The sequence below is a fragment of the Rhineura floridana genome, chromosome 3 (assembly GCF_030035675.1).
Source record: "Rhineura floridana isolate rRhiFlo1 chromosome 3, rRhiFlo1.hap2, whole genome shotgun sequence".
Classification (NCBI taxonomy): Eukaryota; Metazoa; Chordata; class Lepidosauria; order Squamata; family Rhineuridae; genus Rhineura; species Rhineura floridana.
In genome coordinates, this window is record NC_084482.1 from 214,197,474 (window position 1) to 214,220,195 (window position 22,722).

Below are 22,722 nucleotides of genomic sequence, written 5' to 3' on the forward strand. Positions count from 1 at the left end.
AACTCTGTAATGGGAAAAACCGCAAGGTGGAATTCTCCCTCCCCCCTCCGCAACTTTTAAAGATACAGAAGACCTCTTGGAGGCTGGGCCTGGCAACCAAGAGGTCTTCTGTATCTTTAAAAGTTGGGCAGGGGGAAGGGAGAATTCCACCTTGTGGTTTTTCCCATTACAGAGTTGCAAGAACACCTGCACTTGGCTGACTTTCTCTTCTCCTAAAGATACAGGATCAGTCTCAGGGATCGAACCTGGCAACCCTAGTACACCCCCTGTACAAGCCCTGCCCTGGGGGAGGAGCCTTGTTATCTGATGGGTGGGGCAAGCATAAGCATTGGGCTTAAACCCAATCCCACACTTATATACGAGTGTATATAAGTGTGGGATTGCCTTTAAGCCCAATGTTTATGCTTGCCCCACCCATCAGGTAACAAGGCTCCTCCCCCAGGGCAGGGCTTGTACAGGGCAGGACTTGTACAGGGGGTGTACATCATTACTCTCTTAGTCAGTTCATGACTGCAACTTCAGAAGAAGTGAAGAAGGGTTAGAAGAGGAGGATATCCCACAATGGGATTTGGAGATCTTTCTAAAGGACACCCTCCCACCGCACCCCCCCCCATAAAGTTGCATGCCACTTTATTTTTTCCAGAGGAGTAACTGTTGTGTCTGCTGTGATCAGACTGACAGTCTTGTGGTACAAATGTATTGTGGCATAGCTTTTGTGGACCATAGTCCACTTCATCAGATTCATTACATGCACCTGATGAAGCGGTGAAGTCATTTCTACTCTACAAATGCATGTGCCGCAATAAGGCCCCTCCAGATGATTTGCGCTCATGATGCTGCCACACGCAATCCCGGTTTCAATACTGTTTGTGCTTGCAAATGTTTTGGGGCAGGCATAGTGGTTCGTTTCCAGTCAGTGCATATCCTGTAAATTCCTGCTGAAATCCCATAATGGTTCGTACCACAAATGCTCTGGGTTTTTTGGTGGGTTATTTTGGTCCTATTTTTGTTGCACCATAACTCCTTCTGGACAGCAGTAATGTTGTGGCATTGGATCATAGAACAATGAATAAAGCAGAATAAACTCACTGCTAATGCAGTATTGTTGTGTCAAGAACATCCACAATAAAATACAAATAGAGGGGGCCGGTAGTTTAAGGTGACACAAGCCTCTCTGTTGCTTTTACTTTATCCTTGAAATATATTTATCCAGGATGACAGCTGTTCTTTGCTCCAAACAAGAGAAAAACATCTTGTACTTTTGCAGAGCTCTCTCTCACTCTCTCCTCTTTTTAAACTTTATCTTTGCAGACAATTCCATTATTTCGCCTTCAGCCATCTTTTCCTCAACAAAAGTGGGGTTGCAACGCCCTCTGGTGTCCAAAGGGGAATAGCTAATTTCTTTGTTCTCATAAGATTTCCCGGAAATAGATTTTTTTTAATGCAGTCACTGACATGAGAGAGGGAGGGAAGAATTCAGAATGTGGCCTCTCTCTTCTCCCTGCCCCTTCCAAAATCCAGCAATCAGAAAAGAGCACTAGAAAAAGGAGGGTGTTACCCAAAAAAGGACATATAAATTGAGGCGCACGCACACACACACGCAAGCTCCTTCTGCCACGCACTGATAAGGTAAGAATTGAACAGCTATGAAAGTTTGGGAATGGAAGGGGTGAGGAAGAACTTTGCTGATTTCCAGTTTGGCACAGCATTTCCACCATAGCGGACGTGTGAACAGTCTATGCTGACCGATCTTTCATGCTGCGAGTTTCCACGGCTGTTCCTGACTTTTCTTTTCTTTTCTTTTTGTAAACCTACAGCAAATTGAACATTAAACTGCTTTGCTTTCCATGACGGTGAAACTGACTAGCTTTTGGGGGTGGGGTGGGGAGGATCAAATATGATTCAGGAAAAGGCAAAGGGTGGTGGATTTGGTGGGTGGCAGAAAGGAAGAAAAAAGAGGGGGGCAGAGAGAGAGAATAGCACAGAGGATGTGCGTGGAGGGAAGGGTGGATTGATCACTGCTGTGCTGAGAATCGGAGAGAGGGTGGGAAAACATTGGTATCAAATCGTATTAGCGGGGGGGGGACAGAAAGAGAGAGAGAAAAGAGATTGACAGCCAGAGCGTTCAACAGTGCAATCCTGTGCATTGTTGTTGCTGTTGTTATGTGCCTTCAAGTCGATTGCGACTTATGGCGACCCTATGAATCAGCGACCTCCAAGAGCATCTGTCATGAACCACCCTGTTCAGATCTTGTAGGTTCTGGTCTGTGGCTTCCTTTGTGGAATCAATCCATCTCTTGTTTGGCCTTCCTCTTTTTCTGCTCCCTTCTGTTTTTCCCCAGCATTATTGTCTTTTCCAGTGAATCAGGTCTTCTCTGAAATAAGCCCCTCTGAGTTCCATGGGACTAACTTCCATGTAAGGGTGCAGAGTTGCAGCTAGTTGTTTTGCCAAAACAAAACAGTCCCTTCCTGCATGAGGCTTATGGTCAAAATCTTCTTAGTTTTCCTGGCTTTGGGATTGCTCCAAATATGAATGTCTGAGCACAGGCAGGCAAGGGTTGTTGTTTCGGGGGAAGGGACTAGAGCTTATCACACAGTCTCCGGTCCCAGATGCAGACTCGGTTAAGTCACTTCCTCTGGAGCGAGACTAGCAAAAGGTCAAATTATTTGCCTGGATTTGGGATCCAAACATGAATGTTTGAGCAAAGGCAGGCAAGGCTTGTTACTGAGGGTTTGGGGGAGGGGCGCGTGAAGCACTGAGTGAAGGGGGAGGGGGATGGACTTTTAGCTGATGGTCCCTTACCTTGGCTGGGCTGGCAATAGGATGCCCAGAAACTGACACAATCTGTAAGCAACCACTAGTCTCATAGCCAGGACAAAACAGACATGCTCTGTGTGTAAGAGAGCCATTGTGGTAGCATATGGCTGTGAGGAGTACTGGTTAGAGCACTGCAGGCACGACTGAATTGGCTCACTGATAGTGTAAATATTTTGCTCTTCCATGCAGCAGCAGCGAAGCATCTAATTTCCACCCCACCCCAATCCAAGCTAATGAAACAATAAGGCAAAAGAAACCCAGGCTCTTTGGAAAGCACATCAGATAGCAGTGGCCACATCTGCATTGAAAAAAAAAGTTTTCTTAGCACAAATAAGAAAAGGCAATATATCAGAGAGTTAAGAGATAACTTCTAGTAAGGCAATTTAAATGTAGTTTGTGCAGTGCAGAGCAGTATTCAAGTTTGCTTAAATTTCGGAACATTCTAATGACATGTAACTTGTCAGGGAAGATATAATGGAGATGGTGATCAAGTCCCTTCCCGCATGCACAAACAATCAAACTAGGATAAAATAAGAAGTCCTAAGCAGAGATAGGACGAAATTAAATTAATTTATTTGTAAAACACTATTTGTAACAAAAATACTTTTTGTAATTATTTGGTAAAAAATACCTTAGTACAAAAGATGTAATTCACCAAAAGATGTAATTGCAGCATTTTTGCTTACATTTTTTCCATAACATACACAACTGTTTGTGTAATGGTTTTTCAGTTTAAAATGTACTGAAATAGGAAAATGATAGTATATGAAACATACAGAGGTGTTGTTTTTTAAAAACTAAGCTCATCATGGACTGTAAGCCCAAGGCATATTAAAATGTCAACTTGAATGATGTTATGAATATATTTGTTAAAAAGGCAAAAAAAAACAGACTTAGGCTACAATCCAATGCACACTTACCTGGGATAAGTCCCATTGAACACAGTAGAGCTCACTTCTAAGTAGGCATGTATTGGATTATTATTATTACTTGATTTATATCCCACCCTTCCAGCAGGAGCCCAAGGCGGTAAACAAAAGCACCAAAAAATTAACACATCATAAAAACAAACTTTAAAACACATTAAAACAAAACATATTCAAAAATGTTACTTAAAAAAACCTTTCAAAACATCTAAGATTAAAAACATTTTTAAAAAGGTTTCAGAACATATTAAAAAGCAATTCCAACACAGACACAGAGTGGGATAGGTCTCAACTTAAAAGGCTTGTTGAAAGAGGAAAGTTTTCAGTAGGTGCCGAAAAGATAACAGAGATGGCGCCTGTCTAATATTTAAGGGGAGGGAGTTCCACAGGGTAGGTGCTGCCACACTAAAGTTCTGTTTCCTATGTTGTGCAGAACAGACCTCCTGATAAGATGGTATCTGCAGGAGGCCCTCACCTGCAGAGCGCAGTGATCTACAGGGTCTGTAAGGGATACAACTGTCTTTCAAGTATCCTAGTCTCAAGCTGTATAGGGCTTTGTACACCAAAACTAGAACCTTGAACTTAGCCCGGTAGCTAATAGATAGCCAATGCAATTCTTTCAACAGCGGGGTAACATGTTGGCGATACCCTGCCCCAGTGAGTAGTCTCGCCGCCACATTTTGCACCAGCTGCAGCTTCTGGACCAACCTCAAGGGTAGCCTCACATAGAGTTCATTACAGTAATCCAGCCTGGAGGTTACCAGTGCATGGACAGCAGTGGTCAGGCATTCCCGGTCCAGAAACGGCCACAGCTGTCTTACCAGCCGACGCTGGTAAAAGGCACTCCTAGCCACTGAGGTCACCTGGGCCTCTAGTGACAAAGATGAACCAAGGAGCACCCCCAGACTACAGGCCTGCTGTTTCAGAGGGAGTACAACCTCATCCAAAGCAGGCAAGTGATCAATTATCCGAACTCGGGAACCACCAACCCACAGCGTGGACAACAGTGGTCAGGCTATCCTGGTCCAGAAACGGTAGCAGCTGCCTTACTAGCCAAAGCTGGTAAAAGGCACTCCTGGACCAAGATGAAGGAGGTGTGAAAATTGGAGGGAGAAATATCAATAATTTAAGATATGCAGACAATACCATACTACTAGCAGAAATCTGTAATGATTTGAAATGAATGCTGATGAAAGTTAAAGAGGAAAGCACAAAAGCAGGACTACAGCTGAACGTCAAAACGACTAAAGTAATGACAACAGAAGATTTATGTAACTGTACAGTTGACAATGAGGACATTGAACTTGTCAAGGATTATCAATACCTTGGCAAAGTCATTAACCAAAAGGAGACAATAGTCAAGAAATCAGAAGTAGGCTGGGACTGGGGAGGGCAGCTATGAGAGAACTAGAAAAGGTCCTCAAATGCAAAGATGTATCACTGAACACTAAAGTCAGGATCATTCAGACCATGGTATCCCCGATCTCTACATATGCAGTGGCGTCACGAGGGGGTGGGGTGCGGACCGCACCAGTTGACACCATCAGAGGGGGGTGATTCTCAGCTTTAATTTAAAAAAAAAATAAGTTTCTAGGTGGTCCGGTTCTCAAGATATACATAAAAACGTCAGCAGCCCCCGTTAAATCTTTTTTTAAACTACTGTATAGCACTTCGTAGCATTAACCCTGCCCGTTCAGGATTGCAGCCAATCAGTGAAGTGTTTGTTTGACCTGTGGCAGTGTCTAGTAAACCTCATTGCAAGGCCAGAAAATTGTGGTCCCCCCCCCCTGTTTATCTGAAAATCTCATAAATTGGGTAAGTATGTACATTTCAGTTTTTTCCCCTCTTGTGTGTAGGAGTCAGATCCTGGGCAGTGTTTTGAAAACCTTCCCAAAACTTGCTTTTGTGGGGGTAAAAGCATTGCTAATCCCATATCTCCAGAGTAAATCCCATTGAATTCAATAGGATTTACTTTTGAGTAGACATGGTTATGAATGTGCTGAAAATCAATGGGACTTTTGAGTGAATGTAAAAAAGAATTGTGTTTGTGTTCTTTTTCTGCCCCCACCCCCCCGGTCCTATTTTAAAGCACGTAGGCAGGGCTTACTTAGATATTACAGTTTTTATTCTGTAGGAAACTAATACTTATTTTTTTAAAACTAATACTGATTTTTCTGCAATGACCAACTGGTTTGACAATAAACTATTATATGGGCTGTATGTATTTATACATGTGCAGTGTGTGTGTGTAGTCTTTCCAACAACCCTGTGAGGTAGGGTTGGAAACCAAGGCAGCTCACAACAAGAAATAAAGCCATTTAAAATCCAATAACCATAAAGCAAGAATAAACAGTTGGAAAACAGCCTAAAGTGGCATGATTCTGAATTTTGGGTTGGGTGAATGAAGTTTATTTATTTATTATTTGATTTATATCCCGCCCTTCCTCCCAGTGGATGCCCAGGGCGGCAAACAAAAGCACTAAAAGCACTTTAAAACATCATAAAAACAGACTTTAAAATATATTAAAACATCTTTGAAAATATTTTTTAAAAGCTTAAAAAAAATTTTTTTTTTAGAAAAGAAAAGGCTTAAAAGCATATTAAAAAGCAATTCCAACACAGACTCAGACTGGGATAAGGTCTCAACTTAAAAGAACAAGTTGAAAGAACAAGTTCCTTATCACTTGAGGCTGTAGTTCTCTGCACACTTCCCAGTTTGAGTAAGCCCCATTGAATACATTGGGACTTACTCCTGAGTAAACAAACATCGGATTGCACTATAAATATATTTACAGATTGTGTAATTCATAAACATATTTGAGAGTCATGTTTACATAAATATTTCTTCATACTGTGTCCCAATAAGTATTTGATTTCACACTATGGTTGTAGATGATTTTTTCCTCTACATTTTAAGTGTGCCCTTCTTCCTGGGGGTGGTCGTGGTTCTCCGTTGTTTTCATCCTGAGGGGAGGATAGGCTGAGAGATGGTGAGTAGCACATTTAAGGTCTCTTCACCTCCCCCCCCCTTTTTAATTTGTATTTATTTTATATTTCTCCAATATCTTCCCCTGGCTGTTTTTATGTATTTTAAATATTTTTAGATTAAATCAATAGGAACTCATAATTGTGAACCTCCCTAAAAGCAATTTACCTATCCTTAGGTTTTGGCAAAGTGATGGTGTGGAGGCATGCTGGTAGAACAAGAGACCATGCTTGAGGCATGTTATAAGGTGCTTGAGGTGTTATAAGGTGTTTGTCACACATTACTTTTTGAGACCTGTAGATTCATGTTGGAAAGAACACGTGCACGTATTGAATGGTGGCTTGGGTGCTGTTTTTTCAGTCTACGCTGCATGCGTAGGGAAGGTGATACATCATCTGGCAGCTAGCTTCATGATGTGAGAATGAAAAACATTTGGATCACCATTCACTTGTTTACTTCTCACTATTGAGACCACTTCATATATTACTTTTTCATACACAGAAATTTAATCTTTGTATAGGAAAAAGTATTTTGTAAAATATGAAGGACAGTGGCTGCCCAGTCAGTATAACCACTGTACAAGATCTACTCAGCCACTGTAATTACCTTTTTGTTTTGAGTGCCCTTTTGTCTGGGTCTTGGTTTAGGTGTGTATCCAACTTTGACGTGCTTATGGAAGGGGTGTGCAAGTAGTGCCCCCCCAAGTGTGGAGGCTTGGACAAACATTGTGTTATGGAAAACCAAAGTCTGTTTGAAAGTACATATTTGGGAATGCCATCAGTGTAATCCTAAACACACTTAATAAATAATATCGAACTTGCACGTCACAAAATATATTACGGTCATGTTCATAAGCACCAGGAGGGTAGTCGCCCAGGGGATCTTAGTCCCTCTGCTTTTTTGGGAGCAGGGTCCCTATGTCTCCAAGCATCCTACAGTCAGCATGAAAAGGGAGTGTGTTAGTCACTGAGAAGAGTCTTCTAATAGGCTTCCTTGCCTTTCCTGCTGATTGGAGCCAATCAGAGTGAAAGGAGGTGAGTCAGCCACTGAGAAGACTCTTCTCAATTGCTAACGCTCTCCACTTACATGCTGATTGGCTCCTAGAGATGTTTGTTGTTGTGAGAGAATGCATTAACAAAGATCTCATTCTTAATCCAGGAGTAAAAAAGGGTGTATGTGGCTGCAACTATCATGAAGGGACTCTGCACTTCTGAATTTTCTACTAAACAACTGATAAATACCTATGTAACTTTGTGTCTGGAGACTTATTATTAAGAATCACTTTCCATAACTGTAAGGAGGTATGTCCACATGCATGCATCCCAGGCACCTAAATGAGGGGTGAGAGCAGCACAGGGACATAAGCAGGTGTCTTAGACCAGGGGTTCCCAAACTTTCCTTCTACATAGACCACTTGAAAATTGCTGAGGGTCTGAAAGTATCTGAAAATTTACTATGGGCATATGCAAGATAATTAAATCCCATTAGTGATAAGAGCAAGAATTTGGGCTGTGCATATGATATTGTAATTTAAAGGTGTAATTTTAATTTTGCTAGTTGTTTATGTCACTACTATTACCATTACATTCAGTGATATATGGGAATTACGATTTACGAGTAACATTAGTACAAAAAACATTACTAAGGATTCTGTATGGTCTAGTACGGGAGGAGGTCCATGGGGGTGACACCATGAGTTACCGCACCGGGTGACACCAACCCTAGTGACGCCACTGTACGTATGGATGTAAAAGTTGGATAGTGAAAAAAGTGGATAAGAGAATTTGAAATGTGGTGTTGGTGGAGAGCTTTGCGGATACCATGGACGGCAAAAAAGACAAATAATTGGGTGTTAGAACAAATTAAACCGGAACGATCACTAGAAGCTAAAATGATGAAACTGAAGTTATCATACTTTGGACACATCATGAGAAGACATGATTCACTAGAAAAGACAATCATGCTGGGAAAAACAGAAGGGAGTACAAAAAGAGGAAGGCCAAACAAGAGATGGATTGATTCCATAAAGGAAGCCACAGACCTGCTTAGAAGATCTGAACAGGGTGGTTCATGAGAGATGCTCTTGGAGGTCACTGATTCATAGGGTCGCCATAAGTCGTAATCAACTTAAAGGCAGATAACAACAACAAGCTACGGAGGTCACCTGGGCCTCTAGCAACAAAGATGGATCCAAGAGCACCCCCAGACTATGAACCTGCTCTTTCAGAGAGAGTACAATCCCATAACCCACAGTGCCTCCGTCTTGCTAGGATTCAGACTCAGTTTATTGGCCCTCATCCAGCCCACCACTAAGTCCAGGCAGTGATCCAGGGCTTGCATGGCCTCTCATGATTCAGAAGTTATGGAGAAATAGAACTGGGTATCGTCAGTGTACTGCTGACACCTCGCCCCAAATCTCCTGATGACCGCTCCCAAGGGCTTCATATAGATGTTAAACAGCATGGGGGACAAGATGGTACCCCACAGCACCCCAAAGCACAACTGCCAGGGGGCCAAAAGACAGTCACCCAATGCTATTCTCTGAGAGCGACCTTGGAGATAAGGCCAGAACCACTCTGAAACAGTGCCATCAGTTGAGGGTGTGCCCTGCCCTATGTATCGGGCCAGTGACAACTTGAGACAGCCCCATGGTCGTCCCCATGGATTACAGCCTTAATATTTTAAGGATATAATTGACTCCTGCTGTGCAGCCCCTCTGAGTTAAAAAAAAAAGAAATAAGGGTGAATAATAATTACAAATAATTGTAATGGCTGCCATCAACATTGTGTCATGGCCCCGTCAGAGGACTCATCAGACGAGGATGACTCAGAAGTAACAGCAGCAGACCCAGAAGGAGAAATGGAGGAAACTCCTGAGAACCCAGCTCCTTCTCCCCCTCAGCTGCAGAGCACCCCAGACACAGCTGAAGCCCTTCAGCCAGACGCAGCCAGTGAACAGGATACTCCCCCCTCACCTGCAGAACATAGACAGCAGAAGGTCAGGCAGAAGAGAGGCAGGCCTGTCCACTTAAGACCAAAATGCTGATGGCTCACACCTGCTGACAAACCTGCTCCTTACAAGTCAAACCTTGGCTTCAGCTTGTTGCTGACTACAACGTCAGGCGTGACCACTGTGTGTCTTCCTATCCCTTGAACCTTGACTTGGACTGATCTCTCAGCAAACTAGACCCGGACCTTCACTGACGTCTCTTCTGGATTTCTGGCTTGGCACGTAAGCTTTGAATGGCCTCTGCCCTTATCTTGCTTCCTCCTTGCTAGCCTGGCAGATTTATAGCCAAGCTGCCGGCTGAGGACTTATGGCCTGGCAATTACCAAGGAATCTCCAGCCCTGCCTGCACCCCCACCGACACTGCTGTCTCAGTGAAGAGCTGACACATTGACTGAAGTGAAAGGGAATACACATTTCATCAGTTTAGACAGAAGTTCACATTGATAATGTTATTGTTCACAATATCAATGCATTTTCATTCGTTTAAAAAGATGTGGTTTGAGGAACAGCCGCAGAAAATTGCAGCATAAAAAAAGTCCACAAAGATGGAGAATATGTAAATTATTTGAAAATCCTGTATTAAATCTGACTTTAGCTGAATTCTCACCCAACCCTCAGCCTTACCTTTCTTGCTCATGAGGAGCCAGCCTGTCCTGGGTCAGCTTTGGGGTTGGGGATGAAAGTCACCTGCAAAGATAAATGCTCTTCACAGTCTTGTTTATCATTAACTAACCTGTGATGTTCTCTGCAGGCACCAGCAAGGAGGCTGCTGGCTTTCTCAGCTGCTTGTAAAATGACTGATCCTCTGATAATCAAGGCAATTGCCATTGAAACCACTGTGGGTGAGTCCCCGAAGGTGCTATGTTGGACATCTGCATGGACAATGCAGGGGCCGGCTGATTACTGTTGATCTATTAAAAACATTTATATTTTGCCTTTCCTCAGGAGAGCTGAAGGTATTTAACAGTAAGAGCAGTAAACAATGCAAAATATTATGTTGTATCCAACTAACTTCTACTTAAGAGTTAAACCTAATGAAATTGATGGACCTTACTTAGCCATATCTGTTAATTTCAATGGGTCTTTTCTGAGTAGGGTTAGCACTGGAGACAACCCACTTTTTATAGCTGAAAACTAAACCCACCCAAAACAGCAGAGGAAAATAAAATGCAGCCACAATCAGAGTGTTTAAAATATTCAAAACACAAGAGACATTAAAAACCAAAGGCCTTCCTAAAAAGGAAGGTCTTCTCTGTTTTGTTCTGGCAGAACAGAGGAGGAGCTAGAAGCTCAAAGCTTCTGGTACTTTGTGTGTATGTGTGTGCGTGAAGGGGAATGATAAGTTGAGCAATTAATATACAGAACATCCTATCATTGTGCACATGATGCACCAGGCCTTATGGAGAACATGCACATCATCCTTCCACGAAGAGGAAGTTGTCCACATTTCCCCGGTCAACATACATAATCCCCAACAGGTCTTGGGAGATGTGCATATCTCAACTGCATGTTATACATTCTCAGGCAATATGCACACTCTCTAGTCAGTATGCATAGTCTCAAAGAAACGTGCCTTTTTCTTATCTCTTGTTCAGAAGTGGGAAGTGTTGCACCACCACCACCCCGAGGCTGCTTCTGGTCCACTGTCTAATTTTACACGGTACTGTAAGTTGACTATACAGTAAACTCTTAACGAGTGCCTGCACATCCGCTCTTGCACAGCAGGGGAGGTGCCTAAGTCTCTTTGCAAACTTTTGCCATTTCAGGAGGGGATTCTTTAACATCCATTGACACTTATTATGGAGAGCCAGTGTGGCGTAGTGGTTAGAGTGTTGGACTATGACCTGGGAGACCAGGGTTCGAATCCCCACACAGCCATGAAGCTCCCTGGGTGACCTTGGGCCAGTCACTGCCTCTCAGCCTCAGAAGAAGGCGATGGTAAACCCCCTCTGAATACCGCCTACCATGAAAACCCTATTCATAGGGTTGCCATAAGTCAGAATCGACTTGAAGGCAGTACATTTTACATTTATGGAGTAGTATTTGCAGAAAACTAATTCTAGGGAACGAAAAAAATGAAAATGAACTGCCTTCAAGTCGATTCTGACTTGTGGCGACCCTACGAATAGGGCTTTCATTGTAAGCGGTATTCAGAGGGGGGTTACCATTTCCTCTCTCTGAGTCTGAGAGGCAGTGACTGGCCCAAGGGCACCCAGGGAGCTTCATGGCTGTGTGGGGATTAGAACTCTCATCTCCCAGGTCATAGTCCAACTTCAAACAAACCCACCACAAGAAAGATTCATCTTTATTGCTAGGTAAATAAAACAGAAAATAAAACGGAAGAGGAAAACAGATGCTCTTTAGGACTCCAGGAATTCCTTTTGCCTGGTGTCCAAACAGCTCACTCAGTAATCACAGCTCTGACTTCACTCATTGGTTACAAATGCTGACAAGCCCTGCACATTTTCCTTCATGACTTTCTTTCTAGGCGGGCTAAAGACTTTTTTGCACCCGCAGGCACCAGGTTGGCAACTCTCTGCCTTAAGTCTGTGGTGATAGGACTGAAAGTGTATGCACAGTGCATAAGCTTCTGTGGGCCAGAGCCCAACCTTACATAAGAGGATCCTGACTGCTGGACCAAGCCAAAGGCCCATCTAGTCCAGCACCCCCTTCTCACAGTGGACAACCAGATGCCCCAATGGGAAGCCCAAAAGCAGGCCCTGGGTGCAACAACCATCTCCCTTGTGACTCCCAGCAACCGGTATTTAGAAACATACTGCCTCGGACAAGAGAGAGAAAACATTGCTCTTGTGGCTGGTTGCTTCCTCAGATGCCCACTTCACCAGTGCTTTTTGTTTTATTTTATTTATAGCCCGCCCAACCTCTCAAAAGGGCTCCAGGACGGCAAATTACAAGGGAAAAAACACTAAAAAGGGGAAATACCTGAGCCAGAAAAGAGCCTAGCAGTTTATAAATATGCTCATCTCCTTCTCCCTTCCATCCCAAATTCCACAATCGGGGCCCCAACCAGGGAAGGCCCTGTGTGGTGTCGCCACTCTCAAGGCCCTGCCTGTTGACAGGATCACAAACAGGGCCTCCCGTGTCAATCTCAAAAGCACAGGTTGGTAGGTATTAGGGTGGAGCTGGGGTGGGAGAAGCCCCCCCTTTAAGTATGTGGGCCCTAAGATGTTTAAGGCTTTGTGCGCCAAGACCAACACCTAGTAGTAACATTAGGAGCCCTCTGTGTGGAAGCATCGCCCTGCTGTCAAGCCCATAGAGACAAGTTGGATGCAATAAACTTCAGGGAAGTTCTTTCACATGTACCTCACAGTCGTCATAACTTCAGGTTATTAATGTGCCTGTTGGGATAGTGCAATGCTTGGTTGTGGCACTGACCTGGGCTTTCTCTTTGCAGGTGCAGCTAAGTTCCTCAGTGTCACAGTGCCCCCAGCTGTTGTTCCGTGTCTGTGCATTGCCGCAACGGCGATCGCCATCTCCTATTTCATTCACAAAGCCTACGAGCATCACCAGAGTAAGCCGACCACCGATTCCTGATTGGCCCAAACTGTTACCAAGGCCCCATCAGTGAATTTGTGTGCATAGAAGTGAATATACTACTGAGAAATAACATACAAATATGCATTGCGTTAGGACAAATTGCTCGCCAAAATATGTGCATTAATCAAAAACCGCATGCAGCTTTTGTGTTTTGCGTAATGTGTTTCTTAGGAGAAATTTGGCATAAAGCGCTGGTGAGTTTTCATAAGGGTTTTTTTTAATTAAAAAAAATCACAACTTGCTGCAAAAACGCAGAGAACTGAATTTAAGATAGGAAAAAAGAGAAACGGGAGAACCAGAATCGACAGATCCCTCCACCCCTAGGTAAGACTCCAGTGTGCCCACTGTCAAGGACCACTGGTCCCAAAACCCGGGAACCAGAGTCTTGTTGGTGTAGTAGGTGCCAAATTACCACGTTAAAAACCAACCCTGCAAGGTAGAATGTTGCCAGCACTCCTGAAGTCCACTCAGCTTGTCCCAGGAGACTCCCAAAGTGTACACTGGATGACCCTTGAGATTAGGGATGGAAGGATCTGTCAATTTGGTTCTCTCAGTTTCTCGTATTTCCAATCTTAATTTCACTTCTCCACATTTCTGCAGCAATTTGCATTTTTTTTTAAAAAAATCCTCATTAAAATCCTGCAGCATATTAGTGTGAAATTTTCCTAACAAGCAAGTTTTGACTAGTGTATACACTTTTTGCAAGCAATTTCTCCACATATACTTTATTAATTATTTTATATATATCCCACCCTTCCCCCCGGTAGGAGCCTAGGGCGGCAAACAAAAGCACTAAAAACACTTTAAAACATCATAAAAACAGGCTTTAAAATATATTAAAACAAAACATCTTTAAAAACATTTTTTTAAAAAGCTTTAAAAATATCTTTAAAAGAAAAGAAAAGGTTTAAAAACATTAAAAAGCAATTCGAACACAGATGCAGACTGGGATAAAGTCTCTACTTAAAAGTCTTGTTGAAAGAAGAAGATCTTCAGTAGGCACCAAAAAGATAACAGAGATGGCACCTTTCTAATATTTGAAAATGGAAATGGATTGCCTTCAAGTTGATCCCAACTTATGGCTACCCTATGAAAAGGGATTTCATGGTAAGAGGTATTCAGAGGGGTTTACCATTGCCTCCCTCTGAGGCTAGTCCTCCGCAGCTGGCTATGGCCTGCTCAGCTTGCCACAGCTGCACAAGCCAGCCCCTTCCTTGTCCACAACTGCCAGCTGGGGTGCAACTGGGCTCCTTGGGACTATGCCGCTTGGCCACATCTGCACAGGTGACAGGGCACGTAACCCCTGAGCCACTCACTGTGGGGGTGACCTTTAGCTGGCCCTTGACACCCAGGAGACACAAGCGAGGATTTGAACTCACAGACTCTGGACTCCCAGCCAGGTTCTCCTCCCCATTGTGCTATACCAGCTGTTGTCTAATATTTAACAGGAGGGAATTCCAAAGGATAGGTGCCACTATACTAAAGGTCCGTTTCCTAGATTGTGCAGAATGAATCTCCTGATAAGATGGTATTTGCAGGAGGCCCTCACCTGCAGAGCGCAGTGATCAACTGGGTATATAAGGGATAAGATGGTCTTTTAGGTGTCCTGGTACCAAGATGTATAGGGCTTTGTACACCAAAACTACAACCTTGAACTTGGCCTGGTAGCAGATGGGCAGCCAGTGCAATTCTTTCAGCAGCAGAGTGACATGTTGGTGATACCCTGTTCCAGCAGTCTTGCTGCCGCATTTTGCACCAGCTGCAGCTTCCGGACCAACCTCAAGGGCAGCCCCACATAGAGCGCATTGCAGTAATCCAGCCTAGAGATTACCAGTGCTTGGGCAACAGTGGTCAGGCTATCCTGGTCCAGAAATGGCTGCAACTGTCTCATCAGCCGAAGCTGGTAAAAGGCACTCCTAGCCACTGAGGTCATCTGGGCCTCTAGCAACAAAGATGGATCCAAGAGCACCCCCAGGCTACGGACCTGCTCTTTCAGAGGGAATATGACCCCATCCAAAGCAGGCAACTGACCAATTATCCGAACTTGGGAACCACCAACCCACAGCGCCTCCATCTTGCTAGGATTCAGACTCAGTTTATTGGCCCTCATCCAGCTCATCACCGAGTCCAGGCAGTGGTCCAGGGCTTCCACGGCCTCTCCCAATTCAGACGTTATAGAGAAATAGAGCTGGGTATCATCAGTGTACTGCTGACACCTTGCCCCAAATCTCCTGATGACCACTCCCAAGGGCTTCATATAAGATATTAAACAACATGGGGGACAACATAGTACCCTGCAGCACCCCACAGCACAACTGCCAGGGGGCCGAAAGACAGTCACCCAATGCTATTCTCTGAGAGTGACCCTGGAGATAGGATCGGAACCACTATAAAACAGTGCCTCCAATACCCATCTCACTAAGTCGGCCCAGGAGGATACCAAGGCCAATGGTCTCAAAAGCCGCTGAGAGATCAAGTAAGAATAACAGGGTCGCACTCCCCCGTCCTTCTCCCGATAAAGGTCATCCATCAGAAGATTTATTAATCTGTATACCAGTGAGAAATGCATATATATAACCTAGTAAGAATGCAGGAGTTAAAGTAGGGAGTTATAGGACAAGAAAATCAAAATAGCAAAGTTAATGTGCCTAACTCTGAACACAGAGCAAACAGAGCAGTTGACCCCCACTGGCACTACCAAGTAGCACAGGGATGTCCCATGCTTGATTTATTATTTATGTATTGCAATTATATCCCACGTTTTCTCCAAGCAGCTCAAGGTAGTGTACGTGATTCTCTCCCGTCTTCATTGAATCTCCACAAAAACCCTGTGAGGTAGGGTTAGGCTGAGAGGCAGTGACGGGCCCAAGGTCACCCAGTGAGCTTCGTGGCTGAGCGGGGATTAGAACCCTGGTCTCTCAGGTCCTAGTCCAGCACTCCAACCAGTACACCACACCTGGCTGTCAGGTTTTAAGTTTTTCCCCTCCTTTTCCTACTGCACACGCAGCAAGCACATAGCCCACCCCCCAACTAGTCAAGTAATATACTTTGCGGGTTATGAAGATTTCAAAGGAGCCAATATTTATCTTCATTTTCTATTTCTTTGTATCTTTTCTCATCCACAGTATTTCTTTTTTAGAAACTACCTCGCTTCTTATTAAATCCCATATGCTCAACTGCACAAGAACGTATTTCACGCTGCCTTTTTTTTAACACTACCCAAAATGTGTCTGCCTGCACATTAGAGTAAACCCTGGGATGTCCACAGGGGTCAGGATCCAGAATGTGAGGCATAGGACAAAGGAGCAGAACTACTTTTATAAGTGAAGGCCTAGCAACAGCGAGCCAGGCCTCCTGGCCAGTCACAGGGCTAGATGGCTGTAGCTTTCCAGAACTGGAGCGTGCATGCGATCTCACCAGAAAGGCATCTGGTCCAGTTAGCAGAACCGCCATAGCGGAAGTATAGCTTGTACCAGATAACACACACGCGCAAGGATGACTCAGTCACACAGGCCACAGTCTTTACCCAGAGCACGGAAACCATTTTTTACTGAATCAAGGAAACCTTCTTCTTTGCTCCCACCATCTTCATTTCCCCAGAGTGCTCCTTTCTTCAAAGAAAAGGCCGCCTAACTGGGTGGAGTTAAGAACATAAGAAGAGCCTGCTGGATCAGGCCAGTGGCCCATCTAGTCCAGCATCCTGTTCTCACAGTGGCCAACCAGGTGCCTGGGGGAAGCCCGCAAGCAGGACCCAAGTGCAAGAACATTCTCCCCTCCTGAGGCTTCCGGCAACTGGTTTTCAGAAGCATGCTGCCTCTGACTAGGGTGGCACAGCACAGCCATCATGGCTAGTAGCCATTGATAGCCCTGTCCTCCATGAATTTGTCTAATCTTCTTTTAAAGCCATCCAAGCTGGTGGCCATTACTGCATCTTGTGGGAGCAAATTCCATAGTTTAACTATGCGCTGAGTAAAGAAGTACTTCCTTTTGTCTGTCCTGAATCTTCCAACATTCAGCTTCTTTGAATGTCCACGAGTTCTAGTATTATGAGAGAGGGAGAAGAACTTTTCTCTATCCACTTTCTCAAGGCCATGCATAATTTTATACACTTCTATCATGTCTCCTCTGACCCGCCTTTTCTCTAAACTAAAAAGCCCCAAATGCTGCAAACTTTCCTTGTAAGGGAGTCGATCTATCCCCTTGATCATTCTGGTTGCCCTCTTCTGAACCTTTTCCAACTCTAGAATATCCTTTTTGAGATGAGGCGACCAGAACTGTACACAGTATTCCAAATGCGGCCGCACCATAGATTTATACAACGGCATGATGATATCGGCTGTTTTATTTTCAATACCTTTCCTAATTATCGCTAGCATGGAATTTGTCTTTTTCACAGCTGCCGCACACTGGGTCGACATTTTCATCGTGCTGTCCACTACAACCCGAGGTCTCTCTCCTGGTCGGTCACCGCCAGTTCAGACCCCATGAGCGTATATGTGAAATTCAGAATTTTTGCTCCAATATGCATAATTTTACACTTGTTTATATTGAATTGCATTTGCCATTTTTCTGCCCATTCACTCAGTTTGGAGAGGTCTTTTTGGAGCTCTTCACAATCCCTTTTTGTTTTAACAACCCTGAACAATTTAGTGTCATCAGCAAACTTGGCCACTTCACTGCTCACTCCTAATTCTAGGTCATTAATGAACAAGTTGAAAAGTACAGGTCCCAATACCGATCCTTGAGGGACTCCACTTTCTACAGCCCTCCATTGGGAGAACTGTCCGTTTATTCCTACCTGGCACCTGGCACCTGGTTGGCCACTGTGAGAACAGGACGCTGGACTAGATGGGCCACTGGCCTGATCCAGCAGGCTCTTCTTATGTTCTTATGTTCATGCTTCTCATAAGCTCATTTCAAAACAAACTCTTACAAAACATATAGTCCTGAACTCAGAAATGCTTGCTTAACAACCCTCCAAGTTTTCATGGCGATACACACAACACAGAGAATTGAGAGTTCAAAATGTAAAATGAGGAAAAAAATCCAGACCCTTTTGGACTTTTTTGTCAGGTGTTCTGTTCTCATGTGTGTGTGTTATGTGCCTTCAAGTCGACTATGACTTATGGTGGCCATATGAATCAGTGACCTCCAGTAGCTTTTGTTGTAAACCACCCTGTTCAGATCTTGTAAATTCAGGTCTGTGACTTCCCTTAAGGAATCAATCCATCTCTTGTTTGGCCTTCCTCTTTTTCTACTCCCTTCTGTTTTTCCCAGCATTATTGTCTTTTCTAGTGAATCATGTCTTCTAATTATGCGTCAAAGTCCAATGATAACCTCAGTTTCATCATTTTAGTTTCTAGTGATAGTTCTGGTTTAATTTGTTCTGACACCCAATTATTTGTCTTTTTTGCAGTCCATGGTATCCGCAAAGCTCTCCTCCAACACTACATTTCAAATGAGTTGATTTTCCTCTTGTCCACTTTTTCACTGTGGTGTTCTCATAATTTGTTGAAATTAATTAAAAATCAGCCGTGTTCACAGAGTACCTGTAATCCTATTACTGACTTTGCCCCATACAGTAGGGCCCCGCTTATATGGCGGGTTCCGTTCTGGACCCCCGTCGTAAAGAGGAAATTGCCATAAGGCGGAACCCCATTGACTTTAATGGGACGCGTCGCACAAAGATGACGCGAAAATGATGCCAAAATGCCGCAAAATGCCGCAAAAGCGGCTTTTAAAGAGGGGAGGAAAGCCGCCGCATTAGTGGAACACTGGGAAGCAGAGCACCGGGAAGCGGGACCCTAATGTACTCTGATCTTTAAAAGTTTTAAAAATGCCTAGCCAATTTTTAATTAATTTAAGAAATTTAACATTAAAATCAATGATAAGCCTGGACATGATCAGTAAGAACCGACTAACAGTGTTCTAAAAGCCAGATTCACAGCTGCTTGGCTTGGCTAATCAGGGCCACACTCAAATCAGACCTTTATTTCACTTTAGACAGTCATGGCTTTCCCCAAAGAATCCTGGGAAGTGTAGTTTGTGAAGGATGCTGAGAGGAGACTCCTGTTCCACTGACAGAGCTTCAGTGGCCAGACTGGTTTAACAATCAGCCGCTCTAATTAAAGCTCTGTGGGTGGAGCAGGGCATCTCCTAGCAACTCTCACCACTCTTTACTAACTATACTTCCCAGGATTCTCTGGGAAAATCCACGACTGCCTAAAGTGAAATAAAGGTCTGGTGTGGATGTGGCCAGGGTTTAAATTTTGGTTTAAATTTGAGTGGGAGACCACATGTAGAATAGAAAGGTGGGGGAAACGCTGAAAAGCAATGATACTGTTCACAATGTTTTCCTTTTGGAAAGGGGCTTCCCCTCTGCCCACCCACCCAATATCCTTCCTCTTCTCCTCCTCCTCCCCTCCCTCCCTTCCTCTTCCCCCAAGTCAGTTTCACCTATCCTAAGCATGATTGCACAGGAGTAAATCCCATTGAACTCAATAAGCATGCAAATGATCAATATATTCTCAGACACTTGCACAGGATCCCATTTCTTACCTCCTGGATTAAAAAGCAGAGAAATTCACTAATAGGCAAAACACCCTTGCGGTTTAAGAAGTAGTTTTTTCCCACTTGTGATGCCAGGCAACTGGTATTCAAGAGGCATATACTACCTCTGAGAGAACACAGCCATTGTGGCTAGTAGCCATTAATATTCTTATCCTCTATGACTTCTTTTCAAAGGAAACTGAATCCTGCCCCCCCAAAACATCTGGAAGTAGTGGGGCATGGGTGCATGGTGTGATATTCCATAGGTATCATTATTCACCTTTATTTCAGCAGCCTTGTTCTGTCTCATAGCAAAAGTGGCTATTGATGGTACAGCAGTGCCCTCTGCTGCCCAAGAGAGAAAGGGCAGTTTTTCATTCTCACCTGATTTCCCAGAACAGAAAGCAAGCACCAAGGAAGGCAAAGTGTTCCTGCTGCCAGAAAGGACATCCCCAAGAGGGCCGGCTGACTGCCTCCAGCATCTGTAGCCAAGATCTTTGTTTAATTACTGAAAGCATTTCACACCCTGCTTTCAGTCACAAGAAGCTCCCAAAAGAGCATCAGTAAAGAGTTATTATCCATAAACAATGAAAGGGTTGGGAGTGAGATTAGGCATGGGGAAGAATATTCTACCAATAGTGCTGGAGTCTCCGTCATGAGTTGCTGGGCAGATTTGGCTTGGGGTGGGCAACTGGAAGGTCAGTCGCAGTGTCTTATTTACTGGGACTCGCAGAAGTGGGGATGCTTGCGTGGGTCTCCCCGCTTCGCTGCAGCCTGCCGCTGCCGCCAGGGCTCACACTTGGGCCGATTGCTAGCACAGCAGGGAGCTCAGAATCTTTTCCCTGACACGCCAACTCTTTGCCTTGCAAGGTGGATGACTTTGGTGATCCTGCCCTAGATGGCACAGCAGTGAGTTGCAGCTCCCTCCCTGAATCATCTGCATGTCCAAATCCTCAGGCTAGGAAGGCTAGAGAAATACTGAGGGGCAAGACCTGTTTAATATCTTGTGGGGCTGAATTCCATGATTGGGGAAATCAGCCCCAAGGAGTTGATTTGGAAATGAAGGTCCAGTTCTAGAGATGATGGCGTCATGGCCAAGCAAAGAGGGTGTCTGAGTCCAGGCAGCATTTTATTTTATTTATTTATTTTATTACATTTTTAGACCGCCCTATAGCAATAAGCTCCCAAGGCGGTGTACAGCGTCACGTTCCCATCGTCACAGAGCAAACTCCGCAACCCCCCACACTTCTGGGATTGGGGGACCACGTTTCCAAGTTGAGAGGAAATTATCTGCTTCCAGGAATTCTGACCCTCAAATGTTCCTCCCTCAAGAGCCACGACTTTCACATCTCTGAAACGTGAGCACATTTTGAGCTGTGGCAGAGCGTGTGCCTGAAAATTAAAAAGAGAAAGGGAGGGAGAGATGGGGGGCGGGCAATAAAAGATACATTCTCACCTCTCACAGAAAAAGCACCAGGAATATGTTTTGTTGTTCATTTGGTTACTTTTAAATCTCCTCTCTTCCTCTAAGGAGATCAGGGTGGTATGCTTGGCTCCGCCCCCCACATTTATCCTCACAACAACCCTGTGAGGTAGGTTAGGTTGAGAGGGAGAGAGTGGCTCAAGGTCACCCAGTGAGTTTCATGCCTTCTGTTAGGGATTTGAAGCTTGGTCTCCCAGTTCCAAGTCCAACACTCTAAAAAAGGGGCGGGGAACCTCAGGCTTGGGGCCGAATATGGCCCTCCAAGCCTCTCTAGCCTTGGGAATCTTACCAGGCCTTACCCCCCCTGTTCTTGTTTCACATCCTTCTTGAGTAAAACCATATCAAAATTAAAAACAGGAAATAGTAAACCAACCATTGCAGTAAGACATTTTCCCAATGGCCTGCATAAGCCCAGTGACATAGATAGACCTGCTAAGGTTAGGTTCGGTGGCTGGATTGGCGGAATGACAAAAGGAGGGCGGGGCAAACTGCAGAACCAGACTAAGAGCCAGTAGATCCATTTACATCCAAATTTATTGTGGCGTGGTTTTTCTGCCTAGGGACTGAAGGGTGGGACCTCCTGGCCACAACAATACCTTTGGAGTGAGATTGGCTAAGAGATGCAGGCAGCTGCTTGGCCAGAGAAGTGCACATTGACAGAAATGTCTCCAGGTGGCAGGATCCTGAAACTGACATGGATAATGGAAGAATGTGTAAGGGAGGAAAGAGAATGGCGTTGAGATTTTGGGGAAAACTTTAAAAAAGTTTTGCTCAGTGTTCCGCTTGGTAGGGCTGAGCCCTGGTTGCCCTCACGGACCAGACTCCACTGGGGTTAGAGGATACAGTCGACGGTGAAAGGTAGTTTCTCCTTCTTTCTCAACAATCTCAGAGAGAAGTAGAGTTCCTCTTGCTCTTTGGGATGGGATGCCTTGAAAGCAGTCTTGCTGGCAGATGCTCAGTTGGTGCTGGAAAGAAGAGAAAGTCAGGGTCTCTGGGTCTGTGCAGGTGAGGTTACTACTCCTTACTGCCTCTCCATCTTGGCTTGTTCACATGTTGCACTCAATACAGCTACAAGCTGTCTATACATGTACAAGTGTTTGTCTGAAAGAGTGCGCAAGTGTTGCTTCCTACAGCTCAACTACTGTTGACTATGCACTTGATGGATGTTACATATAACTATTGTTGCGCACAGATACATTTAACAAGTGTATAATCAGTGTAACATGTGAACACCCCTGGTCTCTCTCTCTCTCTCTCATTCATACACAACCTTTTTGAGCAGAAAAACTTGTGTCCCTTTTCATCATTCCAGACATCCTCTAGCACTGGCCTAACCTTTTGCATTCGAGCCGCCTTCACAGCCTCTTCCCCTTATCTTGTTTGCTAGCCAAG

At 44.4% G+C, this 22,722-nt stretch overlaps 1 long non-coding RNA gene across 5 annotated transcripts; it reads left to right on the top strand.

Annotated features, from left to right (window-relative positions):
• The first annotated feature begins 1,524 nt into the window (after positions 1–1,524).
• On the top strand, positions 1,525–18,844 carry LOC133381528 (uncharacterized). Of its 5 annotated transcripts, none has more exons than XR_009761691.1 (5): positions 1,525–1,629; positions 10,492–10,582; positions 11,336–11,405; positions 13,156–13,272; positions 18,715–18,844. It is a non-coding gene; the product is annotated as an uncharacterized LOC133381528 (long non-coding RNA). The 5 variants fall into 5 exon arrangements; XR_009761690.1 differs by having other exon boundaries at positions 11,336–11,400; XR_009761687.1 differs by lacking the exon at positions 11,336–11,405 and having other exon boundaries at positions 1,526–1,629; positions 10,492–10,696.
• The last annotated feature ends 3,878 nt before the right edge of the window (positions 18,845–22,722 follow it).